We start from the raw sequence: 13763 nt of genomic DNA on the forward strand, positions 1-13763 counted from the left end.
TACTGCCTGGTTGAGAGTTTCCTTTTCTCTTGTTCATGAAATCTACCCAACACAGAGAGCAGGACACTTACTCTTTACTACCTCAGTTATGTATTAATGTAATGCAACATTCTACCTGAGGTAAAAAGGGTCCCCTTGCTTAGTAATTATTTAAATAACTGAAGATAATGAAGAAAAATATTTTCTTAGCTCATTTCTCTACATATTGAAGTAAACATCAAAAGGTTCACTGAAACTTTCAAGGAATATGCGATCTCATATCATTTATTCCCATATTAAGGGAAAGTACTAATTTAGTTTCCAGAAATTTTGTAGTTTCCACTAACTCAATCTTATAAATAGCTGTCCTGTTCAATGTTTAACAGAATAATAAAATATGAAGCATAATCTTGTACGATGAGATGCTTGAATCCCTTGCTCTCAAAAAAGAAGTGTTCTCAGAAATAGGATTAGTTCAAGGTTCAACATATTAGACAGATAGGAAACCCCAAATCGGTACATTTCGCTATTGTTCTACTTGGATCTCCCCGCTCTCACTTACTTGTTACTTATTTATTCACTTTTTCCCTCGAACTTGAACTTCACTATGCTTTTCAAACCCCTGTTTCTTTTAGACCCTTATACAAGCGGTTTAGGAAGTTGACCTGGACTCTGTTCCTTTCTGTGTTTGGGATTGTTCGTTTTGGATTACACTGTAAACTCCAGTACACGTGGGGCCAAACCAGTAGCTTCCAAGGAAAGCAGGTACCTATAGGGCAACGTTACTTATGAACCCACCTTGGAAAAGCCTTTTCTAGGCAGGCAGAGTGGTGTCTGAGGCAGGAAATATGAATTCCAGGTCAACCTAGGATGCAAAGTGAGAGAGCCTCTCTTAAGCAAGTAAGCGAGCAAGCGATCAATTGAGCAATCGAGCAATCAATCATCAATCAATCAATCATCAACCAACCAATCAATCAGTAAATCACACAAGCAAGGCAAAACAAAACAACCACCACAAATTCAGCTTTTCTATTTGCAACTGAATCTTTATGATGTCAGTTGAGCATTGCCCAGACTGTTCCTTTCAGAACATCTGCGCCCTGATCTTAGACTAAACAAACCTAAAAAACGTGTCCCCCCATAGCAGCTTCTCGAGCGAGGACCTTCAGCTGTGCATGCTCAGGAATATGCCCGTCGCGACTGTACCCAACCCTCCAAGAAGTCACATGCATTCTTCGTTCCTAGAGGACAGTGCTTTGGAGATAACTCTCGGCTACACGGTAGTGATAGTTATTTGCGCAGCCATCTGTTCCTCGACACAATTGCTTGTTTGTGTACTCACCAAGACGGGAACCTGCGGCAGAACAGGAGCTGAACCGAAACATCAAGATACAAAAGGTTTAGAAAAATGTCCAGATAAAGCACTGTGAGACAAAACAAAACAAAACAAAACAAAATCCTCCACATATACCATTGAGCGTCTTCTGTGTTTGCCAGTTGTGGGTCTTTGCATTTGTACCCATCTGCTGCAGACAGAAGCTTCTCTGATGATAGCTGAGCTTTTTCAGAATAATTGTTTCCCCACTCCTCCTCGACCTCCTTCTGGTTCTCCTCCTCCTCCTGCTCCTCCTCCTCCTTCTTTTTCTTCTTCATGCCTGTTTGTATTCTAAGGAGACAAAGATAAAAAGAGTATGGGTTTGGGTGTGTGGAGAAGTGGGGAGGATCTAAGAGGAGTTGGGGAATAGGAAACTGTAATGAGAATATGTTATATGAAAAACCCATTTTCAATAAAAAAAAAAGATTGACATGTGAGAGAAGTCAGTTTGCAGAGTGACATTGGAAGCCATTCTTTGCCTGAGCTTCATTGAAGGAACAGAGCATGGGTGAAGAGAATAGTTCCTTTAGAAAACCTTTGGAATACAAAGGGGAGGCAGGGCTACAAAGGCTATTGTGTGTGTGTGTGTGTGTGTGTGTGTGTGTGTGAGTATTTTTGTGTGTGTGTTTGTGTGTGTGTCTGTGTGTGTGTGTCTGTGTGTGTCTCTGCGTGTGGGTGTGTCTGGGTGTGTGTGTGTTTGTGTGTGTCTGTGTGTGTGTTCCTCTGCGTGTGTGTGTGTGTGTGTCTCTGTGTGTTTGTGTCTGTGTGTGTGTTTCTCTGCGTGTGTGTGTGTGTGTGTGTGTGTGTATGTGTGTTTGTGTGTGCTTCTACAGGGCTCTTTCCTCAGCTCTCAGGCTCACTCTAATTCTTGGGAATTCTTTTGCTTCTTAATAAACTGTCTCTCTATGTAATTCTAATTATGTATCCACAACATTGTGGAAATCCTCTCTGTTTCTCTGACCTCTGTAGCTAAATTAAAAGGAAAAGCTTTTTCTGAATTTCTTCTCCTGACTGCTAGGATTTTTCAGTTCACAGTTGTTGCTCTCTCGAACGCTAATACAACTATCCTTGAGCTTCATTGTGAGTCCATTTTTACATTCGTTTGTTAATAACCCAAAGAGGGGCTCTCAGTTTGCCTGGTAACAAGCTCAGTGCTGTCAATTGCAATATCCCATCGATCTTCAGATCAGTGCAGTATTTGCTTATAAATTACATTGAATTTCACTGCCCATCTCTCCCCCTTTCCTCTTTATCTCATGCATGTAAGCACATATTTCTTGCACTGTGCACATGTGTCTTTTAGGATTTCATGCTTGAGTTTTGTAGTCTATGCCAATGTTTATTGGTAGGTTAGCTTATGAATTTATTACTAATTTTAAGGCAAGGTTTAGTTATTGAAGCTAGTAATTGCTAACTAATAGCCATACTTCTTGAGGCAAAGTAAAACACATACAAAATAGCTGCCTTACCTTTTCAACAATATTTCACAGTGTCTTCCTTGACATGCTGGTAATTTGTAAGTGGGCTCTTCATAATTTAATTAAGTTAGAATGTAGGGGAAAATCAATACTGTTATACCTAGCTGTTTCCAGGGAAATTCAATAAGAGGAATGTATTTTTTATTTCAGTTTCCTACAAATAGGAAGAAGAGTTGCTGCCTTTCCAAACCTGCTAAGTCTTACATAATAAAAATAATACATCTTTATTACCAGTGATAGGAAAGCAGTAGTTAAATTTAAAACTACGTGGGATGTAAAATCTTGGCCACTTGTTAGAAACACAGTTGCAGTAAAACTGTTTGCCTTGTTTTTACTGGCTAAGAAATAGGCAAAAGAGATTATTACTCAAAACAGAATGGAGCATTTAAAAGACAAACTAGGAGCTAAAGAGATGGCTCTGCAGGTAAAAAGCATTTGCTGATCCTGGGGGTTCAATACTAGCACCCATGATAGGTAGCTCACAACCACCTGTAGGTAAAGTTCCAGGGTACCTGACACCCTCTTCTGGCCTCTGTAGAAACCCGCATGGACATTGTGTATATACATACACCAAAGCAAACACACATATGCAATTTGCAAAATGCAAAATGATTTCAGACAGAAGTTCAAGTTTAAACATTTTGTCTGTTCTTAAGGTATGATAATATAACACATGTTGGCCTCATGCATCATGCCTGCACAACCAAAGCTACACTAATTGAAAGGAATCAAAAAAATAGTTCTATGTATTTAGTTGAAATCATACTTTATTCTCAGAGTAATAAATGATATTATTAAGATACCTCTTATACAAAGGACAAAGCATTGCTCATAAAGTTACATCTTTTAAAATCCAAACTCAAATAGCTAGTAAATAGAATACCAGAATATTGGCAAATAGGTTCCTACCGATATCCAAGATCTGCATCTAGTTAATGGAGATGTATTTGTCATTTAACTAAGTGAACTATTCCATTCTAGAGATCTACAAGTCTGTTGGAGAAGGTCCAAATTGGAATTGCTCGGCCATTTTAGAGTGATGTCTTATTCACTTTGCAATATCAATAAATGTTAATTAGCTTATTATCTATCATTTTAAAACAATAAGCACATTTCTAAATTCAAGGATTGGAATTAGTGTTGTCAGTTTACTTTTTCTCATTGATTTTCATTTTGATCCAAGCAGTTGAGACTTTCAATGGGTCAGTAGTTTACTCTTAGTAAACAAAACATGTCTAAGCTTATATATACTTGTCAACAAGTTTCTGAAACCCATTACAGACCACATATGGTTATGAAAATATAATGCTCGTAATTGAAATATTCTTCTTAGATTATTGAGTTAATGCAAGTGAATAGCAAGGAACACCAAAGTTATGAATGTTCACAACATAAAACATCATTACCAGTCTAAAGACACCCAGCAATGGTTCTTGGCACAGTCCCAATATAACAGGTTATGATTCATGCCAAACTCTGATTAACAAGGATTTTATTTTTATTTCTAAAAATTGAAGTAGTGTCATAAAAATCTATTTCTATAGTTTGCTTATATTTAGTCACATTGCTTCTGATCATGACCAACCCTTCTTCTTATATAGTCAAGTCTTATGGATTTGTCAATCAAAAATCCTTACTCTAAAGTGGATTTACACCTTTTATTCTTTTACATAGTCACTGATCCAAAAATGGCCATGCAACATAACTGCATGTGTCAAAGCCATTTTTCTTAGCTAGCTCTTTTAATTCCTAGAATAATTTAAAAACCTGGCAAAGATATAAAGGGAACTATTAAAAGAAGAGGCTAGAATGGAAAGGAGGATAGGAGGGATTTGACTAATGAATTTGTTTAGATTCCTGCTTCTCTTATCTTTTTGCATTTTAAAACATAATTTTGATTTAAATTTTAATTTATGTTTATGTGTATTAACCTGGATGAATTATGGAAACAACATGTGTATGGTGCCCATGGAGGTCAGAACAGGGCATTGGATACCTAGGAACTACATGTAGTTCAAGGTAGTTGAATTGCCAGTACCACGTGACTCTTCTGCAAGAACAGTAAGTGCTCTCAACACCTTACTCCCCTCTCTTCTTCAGGTTCTGAAAGCCTTTGAACATAGCAATTGAATTTTCTGACTCACTGGATTAATTTTGTTGTTAAAACAAAAAGTTACTATTAAGTTAAAATTTGTAGAATATTATTTACTCTGCATGAAATATAAAGCAATGCTGCTCTTTGAGAATGAAAGTTTATTCCAATTTATTTTAGAGTGATGATAATTATAGTTGCAACTGTGACTATTATAAGTAATATTTATAGAGCATCTGTGGCTTCACACACATAATCTCACCCATCCATCTAAGGAACATATTGTTTTAGTTTCTGTGACTATGACAAACACAGTTATCAGAAGCAACACGGAGGGAAGGAGAGGATTTCCTTCACCTTAGAGGTTACAGTCTACCATCTAGAGAAGAGAGCACAGGAAGTCCAGCAGGAGCTAGAAGCAAGTGCTACAGAGGATTCTTCTGCAGGTTGGCTTGCACACTGGAGCTGTTTGTGTAGCTCTCTGATACAGCATACGACCTATCCAGGCAACAATGCCACCCACATTGGCCTGTGTGTTCTTAAACCAACAATCATCAATATGGTCTCCCAGAGATATGCCCAGAGGCCCATGTGACCTAAACAATCCCACAACTGAAATTCCCTTCTTTGATAACTCTAGGCTAAATCAAGGAGAACAAGCTAGGGAGCTTTTTATCCTGGTCATTTTTATCACCATGGTTCAAGTTGAAGAAGATAAAGAACAGAGGAAACAATGAAGATTTCAGGATCACACCCCTGTAGGAATCAAAGATGGAACAGAAATGTCCACAGTTTGGGAGGAGGGGAGCGGGGGACACATACACAGAGATAAAGAGATTCTTTAGAATATGACTTAGTCAACGCTCTTCATGACTTCCTTGACTGTGAACTTGTACCTCGTGGAAATGTGGTCACATGCACATTTTCAGAGTCGTTCTTATCCTTCATTCACAATCATGAAAAGATATTTATTCTTTTATTATAAATGAAAGCTTTCCCAAAAAACTTCAGATGAATCTTGGCTATCAAAATTTAAACTTCGTCCATATAATTATCAGGAAATAATTGTTTTACAAATTTATAGTTAATACTAGGTAGAAATATTTAGCTTTGGGAAAAATTTAGTGGATTTTATATTTAATCTGGTAATGGTGTTTTTCTTTTTCTTTTTTTTCAATGTGATGAAATAAACACCTTTCTGAGAACATAAAACTAAGGAAAGCAAGTTATTGCCTGTACCTAAAGAGGGTGGTGAACCACATCCATGTGTGATCAGCAGGATACAGGACTTTTTCTACCCGTTCATCTTCCTGATGGGGGTTGTCCTTCTGTATGCTGTGAATATTTGTTTCTCTTATTGGTTGTTGAATCAAGATGTTTCAGCCAATGGACAGGCAGAATGTTGCCAGGCAGGAAATGTAGGCAGGGATACCAGACTAGGAGAAGTCTGGGAAGAGGAACACAGAAAGAAGAGCCACAAGAGAGATGCCATGTAGCTACTGGGAAGGTAGGACACCAGAACATTCTCCAATAAGATAAGGCCATGTGGAAATACATAGATTAATATTCTGGGCTAATAATTAAGAGAGAGATATCCAGTAGGAAGTCTAAGCCATCAGCCAAGCAGTTTATAATTATTATAAGCCTCTGTGTGTTCATTTGGGACTGAAAGGCTGTGGGACCCAGGCAGGACAGAACCTTCATCTATAGATTCCTGTAACTGTCTACTGGTTGGAAGGCTTGATTATAACTTCATTCTACTCTCAATGAGTCAGGTATAGAGAACCTTGGCATAGTTCAGTCTTCAAAAGATGCAATTGATTTTCTTCTTTGAATTAAAAAAAAGGCTCCAGGAATCTGCTGTAATTATCTGTAAGGAAAAAATGATACAACTCTTACGTCATATGTCACTACCCAGATACTTTTCAGGTTATCAGTCATAAAAATACTGCATCAGGCAATGGAAAAGGGAAGTCTTGGACCCTTTATTTGTTTGTGTTGTGTAGAAATCCAAGGTATGGACCCAAGAAGGGTGAAAAGGAGCTGAGATGTTAAGCTGTCTTTCAATGAGACAAGTGAGGAATCAAATTACCCCAAGTCCCATGAAAAAAATCAAACATTTGTCAAATGTTGATTTTGCCAAATTGTGTAAATTGTAGAATAAGTTGTATAAATACGAAGTGCAGTGCAGCTGTGATAAACAAGGTCTCGTAGTCACATTTGTGGGCTCAATGGAGGTCCCCTTAGCATTCTTCCAAGAGTATCATGGGCAACTTAATACATCTAGAGGAAAGATATAATTTTATTTGTTTAGTGGGTTATTGAAACATATGAGTAAAATAACCCTTGAAAGAGGTTTAAGTAGGCACTTGAAATATCTGTAAATATTCATTCTAGTACTAATAAACTAATGATTTGACTTTTTATTTTATCCTGAAATTACAATTTTGATTAATACGTAAACTGCTTCCTTGTACTTTCTATCATTAAAAAGCAACACCCACTGAGCTGTAACAGCTGTCTGTCTGTCTACTTATAACATAATTTGGTAATATTTTTGAATCACTTTAGCAAGAATCTGAAATTGTTAAATCATATTTCATTACAACAATTAAATATATTAACAGTAAAAGTGGCCTACATTGTAAAAAAATTTAAATGTTAGCCATAATTCAGAATAAAATCATTGGAAACTAGAAGGCTACTAACATTCTCCCTTGCTTGGTAATAAGCTTATTTCAAGGAATTTTGACTACTTAGTGTTGGTATATGTGTTAGCAGACAGAGCCAAATTTCCTAATACAATTCAGTCTGTTTTACAAGGTATTCAACTTAGACTTAAGATAGTAAGTATGCTCAAGTGAAATTGCACCTTACTCTGGGTAAAGTAATCTTCTCTGCTCAGTCACAGACATAAGACACTTGGGCTTTATTTCATATAAACCCAAATGCCACAGTTGCCTATTCCTATGAACACACACACACACACACACACAGTGAGTGCTTGGGAATCTCTCCACTTTCTCCCATTTTTTTTTTTGGTTTTTCACAGCAGGGTTTCTCTGTATTGTTTTGGAGGCTGTCCTGGAACTTGCTCTGTAGACCAGGCTGGCCTCGAACTCACAGAGATCCACCTGGCACTGCCTCCTGAGTGCTGGGATTAAAGGTGTGCGCCACCAATGCCCAGCCACTTTCTACCTTTTAATTCAATTTTTAACTTTACTTTTCAAAGACTGATTTGGAAGACCAAAGAAGAGATATTTTCTCCTTTGATGTAGCATCAATCATTTATTTCTCTTCCTTAGAAAGGGATAAAAACTAGCCGGGCATTGGTGGTGCACGCCTTTAATCCCAGCACTCGGGAGGCAGAGGCAGGTGGATCTCGGTGAGTTTGAGGCCAGCCTGGTCTACAGAGCGAGTTCCAGGACAGCCTCCAAGCCTCCAAAGCTACAGAGAAACCCTGTCTCGAAAAACCAAAAAAAAAAAAAAAAAGATAGGGATAAAAACTAGCCCTTGATATTCTAAATAGTCTGTCATAATTTGGTGCATGTTGGACAATTGTAACACCTTTTCCAAAGAAGATTGTTACCAATAACTTATAAATAGTGGCTCTACTAGCAATGATAAATGCTGTTAAAGTATATGAGGTCATTAATATATAAACATGTATTCACTAAAGTCAAACTCAGAACTTGGCCATTGAAATGTCTTCATTTCCTTTGTAAAAATGGTGACTGTAAAGAACCAACAAACCGCAACAAGCTGAGTGTTAGAGGAGAGCTGGTGTCCGCACTCAGCTTGCATAGTAGAGGCAAGGGAGATACACATTTCCCCAGAGACTTAAAAAGTATCACTAGTTCTTAGAGAGTGTCCCTGAAGCTCCCCAGCACCATGTGAACTTTATGCTGAAAGCACTGCTCAGAGGGATTAAATTCAAACAAATGGAAAATTTCAAACAGGAGATAGCTTTGTAGATTTGTAATCACAGTGAGCTTAGATGTTAGCTCCCCACAGAGGGCAGCATGAATTTAACTAATTCCCAATTATGATTCTAGCAAGTTTTTGTTTTGGTACTGAATTTGCCAAGATGATTTTGAAATTTCCCAGAGAAACAAACGAGCTGAAATCCTGTTGAAACAAATAAAAAAACACAAACAAACAAAAAAAACAACTTAAGGAAGACTTTTTCCCTTTTTTAAAATTTAAATTAGAAACATGTATGTTCTACATGCCAATCCCAGTTCTCTCTCCCTCCACTCCTTCCCTGCTCCCCACCAACTCCCCATCCCATTCCCTTTCTGCTCCCCTGGAATGGTGAGGCCCTCAATTGGGGATCTTCAAAGTCTGTCACATCACTTGGAACAGGGCCTAGACCCTCCCCCGAATGACCAGGCTGAGAGAGCATCCCTTTCCAGAAGACTTTAGGATAAGAATCCCAACCAGTTGATTAATCAATACACATGACAAGTGGTTGAAAGAGTGATAGTCAATGAGACACGGCCTTTCAGAAGTGATTTATACACACAATCATCAGAGTTTCAGTGAAACAGTGGATCATTCAAATGGAGAAAATATTGTTCTAACACATTTCTTGAATATTTGTATGAAATACATGCTACACTTAATTCACACTATTCAATTCAAATGTGAGAAAATGTGAGTTAATTTCCAAGCAAGATAAAGCATTTGGCTTAGTCAGGATATATTGTCTTCATTTGCTAAATAGCTGCAAAAATGAAATGAAAATAAACTTTAGTTTTAGGTGTTCAACCTTGGAAGAAAAGAACTGGAGATGAACTGTGTAAGAGACTGAACAATGTAACATGTGTCTATCTTCTGTTGACTATAGTCTTGAGCTAACCCTTTTACCTGTACCAGGACATTAAAGATATGGACTTTGATTAGCCTTTCACCTTGTTAAGGGACCACATTTTTCTCACAAGTCCAAGCTTCTTCCTTTGTTCCTAGGTTAGAATGCCTACACATTATCTAGGCTGGACTGGAGTCGATATAGGCAGGGAGCTAAGGCCATCTGCAAAGAAACAAGCATCTGAAATGATATTTAGACCCTGAAATTTGAGGATGTAGCTATGGATTATTAGAGAATTGTAGTAGAATATAATTTTAACTGGGCAAAATGTATTACATTTATTTATGCTACAGGATATTACTTTAACTGTGTAAAGGCATGCTTTTATTACATTTGTTTAACTGTGTAAGGTGGTGTGTTTATTTATGTAAAGCTATATTGCATCTCTTTCAACCTGACTGCCCAAGGCATCTGAATGGTCTAATACAGAGTTGAATGGCCAATTGCTAGGCAGAGAAAGGATAGGTAGTGCTGGCAGGCAGAGAGAATGAATAGGAGGAGAAACCTTGGCTTGAAGAAGAATAATGAGTAGGAATGATAGAAGTAGGAGGAGGACAATGGAGATGCCCAGGGCAAGAAGCCAGGGACACAGCAGCCAGAAAGACATAGAGAAGCAGTGAAAGCAAGATATACAGGAGTGAAAGATGATAAGCTACAAGGCAAAAGGGGATAAAGATAAACAGGGTAATTTAAGATCAAAGAGTTACCCAGAAATGTGTTATGAAAGGCTGAGCATTCAAAACTAATACATCTCTGTGCCATGATTTGGGAGCTGGTTGGCAGCCTAAAAAGCCTGGTACATTTGGATATTACAATGTGAGGCCCAAATTTCAACATATTTCCTTGGAGAGCTAAACAAACAAACGAACACACAAACACAGATATGGCTCCTTTACGAGTTTCTGCTACACAACAAGTCCTTGAGAAGCCAGTACATTAAGAGAAACAAAACCTAAGTAAAGATGCCTGCCACAGTGTGGTCACTCACTTCCTCAAGCAAGAGTGTTGAATGCTGTTCTTAGTCACATACCTCCAGACCGGTCTTAAGACTTGGCTATCACACACCCAAAAGAGGGCAGAGCCAGCTGCCAAAGCAGGTGGAGGACCCAGCAGTAGCTTAGCAGATTTTTTCTCATGCAGACAAAAGGAGAGAGATATGTGGTAAAGTAGGTTTATATGAAAAAAAAAGGAAAACACCTCTGAACAGGTTTCAGTCTGCTTAAAAATGTTCATAGGCTTAAGAAAGAAATGTAAAAGGAGAAAGATAATCATAGAAGAAAGGAAATAGTTTAAAATTGCTTCTGTAAGGCAAAGGACACAGTCAACAAGACAGAAAGGCAGTCCACAGAATGGGAAAAGATATTCACTGACGCCACATCTGACAGAGTGTTAATCTCCAAAATTTACAAAGAACTCAAGAAGCAAGTCTCCAAAACACCAAAGGATCCAATTAAAAGGTGGGGTACAGAACTGAACAGAGAATTCTCAATAGAGGAGTCTAAAATGGCCAAGAGACACTTAAGAAAGTGCTCAACATCCTTAGCCATCATGGAAATGCTAATCAAAGCAACTCTGAGATACCATCTTACTCCTGTCAGAATGGCTAAAATCAAAAACACCGAAGACAATTTATGCTGGAGAGGATGTGGAGAGAGGGGAACACTCCTCCACTGCTGGTGGGAGTGCCAACTCATACAGCCACTTTGGAAATCAGTATGGAGATTCCTCAGGAAAATGGGAATAAACCTACCACAAGACGCAGCAATTCCACTCTTAGGCATATATCCAAAGAAGGCAAATTCATACAACAAGGGCATCTGCTCCACTATGTTCATAGCAGCATTATTTGTAAAGGCCAGAACCTGGAAGCAACCTAGGTTCCCCTCAAATGAACAGTGGATAGAGAAAATGTGGTACATTTACACAATGGAGTATTACTCAGCAGAAAAAAACAATGGAATCTTGAAATTCGCAGGGAAATGGATAGCACTGGAAGAAACCATCCTGAGTGAGGTAACCCAGTCACAAATAGACAAACATGGTATGTACTCACTCATATATGGATTTTAGACATGGATCACGACAGTGCCAGTCTGCACTTCCACTGACAGAGAGTCTGGGAAACAGGAAAGAACCTAAAAGATATACATGGTACCCAAGAGAAGAGAAATGAGGCAAGATCCTCTGAACAGATGGGGAACACAGCAAGGGCTGGGGGGGAGGGGTACCTGGCAAATAGAGAGAGGGAGAAGTGGAAGAGAGAGTAGGACATGGAGGAACATGAAAGTCAACTGGGGGGGGGTAGGATAGGGGGAAGAGGGAATCATAGGTTAGAAGACAGATCAGGCACCATTGTGACCTCTAATGATCTAAATGGATGACACCAATTGGCAAGCTAAGCAATAGTGTAGAGACCACCTCCAATGCCTATTTCTGATAGTGAACTTGATTTCTATAGCCATCCTGGAGCCTTCATCCAGTGACTGATGGAAGCAGAGGCAAACACCCACAGTTAAATACTGAACAGAACCCAAGGAACACAGCGACAAAGAGAGAAGAGCGAAGAGCAAATTGGCAAAGAATGGGCTGGCAAAACCAGCAGAGACTGCTGATCCGAATAGGGGAGAGCTCTTGGACCCCAGACTGACAACTGGGAGGACAGCATGGGACCGATCCAGACCCCCCTGAATGTGAGAGTCAGTGAGGAGGCCTGGGCAGCAGTGGATCAATGTTTATCCCTCGAATATTAACAGACATCGTGTGTCCACAACACAAAGAGGGTTGCTTTCTCTACCTGGACTCTTAGGGAAGTGCCTGGACCCTACCCTGAATGAAATGACAGACTCTAGATATCCCCTGTGCTTTAGGAATTGGCAATAGGATGGGAGGATGGGGGGTTGGGGGTGTGCAGGAGTAGGGGAGGGAGAGGGAACTGGGATTGGCATGTAAAACAGGCTATTTAAAATTAAAATTAAAAAATAATAAAGTATTTAAAGAAAGAAGTAAAAATAATAGTAAAAAAAAGGCATGCAGAGATGGGAGATACACCAGGAGTCTGGATCCTATATGTTGTTGCATTCATTTTGAAATTTTTTGAATGCTGATGAACAAACAGTAGCTGCTGGGAAACATGGGATTGTGAAAGGGACTGTTAAATTAAACTAGCTTATGTGCTTTAGTAATGCCTTAACTTTAAAATGGAAGTCAAAATGTATTGTTTTGGGGAAGAGGTTATGCATTTGTTTCAACAGGAATTGAAAGGTTACAGATTTGTTCAAAGTCACTAATGATCAAGTTTGGTCAAGGATTACCCTCCCCCAAAAAATATTGACTACTAATATAAAGAAACAAACCTAGGAAAACTACAAGAGAGGAGACATACCTTTTACCTGCTCAAACATGAAACAACAACAAAAAATAATCTTTGGCTGGATTGCATACAATCCACTGTCCATGCTTGTGTTAACACAGATTTGTATGTTACCTTCGAATGTCTGTGTGTTTTCGAAGTAAAGGGACAAAGCATCAAAGAAAACAGGTGGCCCAGGCGATCCAACCTCTAAGATTGTTTCTTTGCAGTTTACTCAGAGTTATGCAACCAGAACAGCTTCAAGGCTGCTGGCTGGGATGGTCTAGCCTCATATATTATTATAGCCCAGATTTCAGATAAGCCTTATGCATTCCTATTGCACAGAAATTGGACAACAAATGTTATAGCTAATTATCCAAGGACTTGACCATTGTTTCAGCTTTCGCAGGTTCCTTAAAGATGCCTTCATCCTCAGACAAGAGATGAATACTTGTAATTTTTAGTGGGGATATAGGCATATAGGATGAATAGCAGCTACTAATCTCAAAATCTAATTTTGTTATTGACTTTTGAATATTGATACAAATTTAGGGTTATTTTTATTATAACATACTGTATATGTTTCTACTTTTTAAAAAAGGTTCGTTTGTATATTGATA

General features: G+C 38.5%; 1 long non-coding RNA gene across 1 annotated transcript; it reads right to left on the bottom strand.

Moving 5' to 3' along the window:
- Nucleotides 1-606: 606 nt before the first annotated feature.
- On the bottom strand, nt 607-1523 carry LOC121139504. The gene is made up of 3 exons (XR_005876455.1): nt 1451-1523; nt 1322-1350; nt 607-844 (listed from the first exon to the last, which is right to left on the bottom strand). It is a non-coding gene; the product is annotated as an uncharacterized LOC121139504 (long non-coding RNA).
- Nucleotides 1524-13763: the final 12240 nt, after the last annotated feature.

This window comes from Mesocricetus auratus, unplaced genomic scaffold, assembly GCF_017639785.1.
Source record: "Mesocricetus auratus isolate SY011 unplaced genomic scaffold, BCM_Maur_2.0 Super-Scaffold_15014, whole genome shotgun sequence".
Lineage (NCBI taxonomy): Eukaryota > Metazoa > Chordata > Mammalia > Rodentia > Cricetidae > Mesocricetus > Mesocricetus auratus.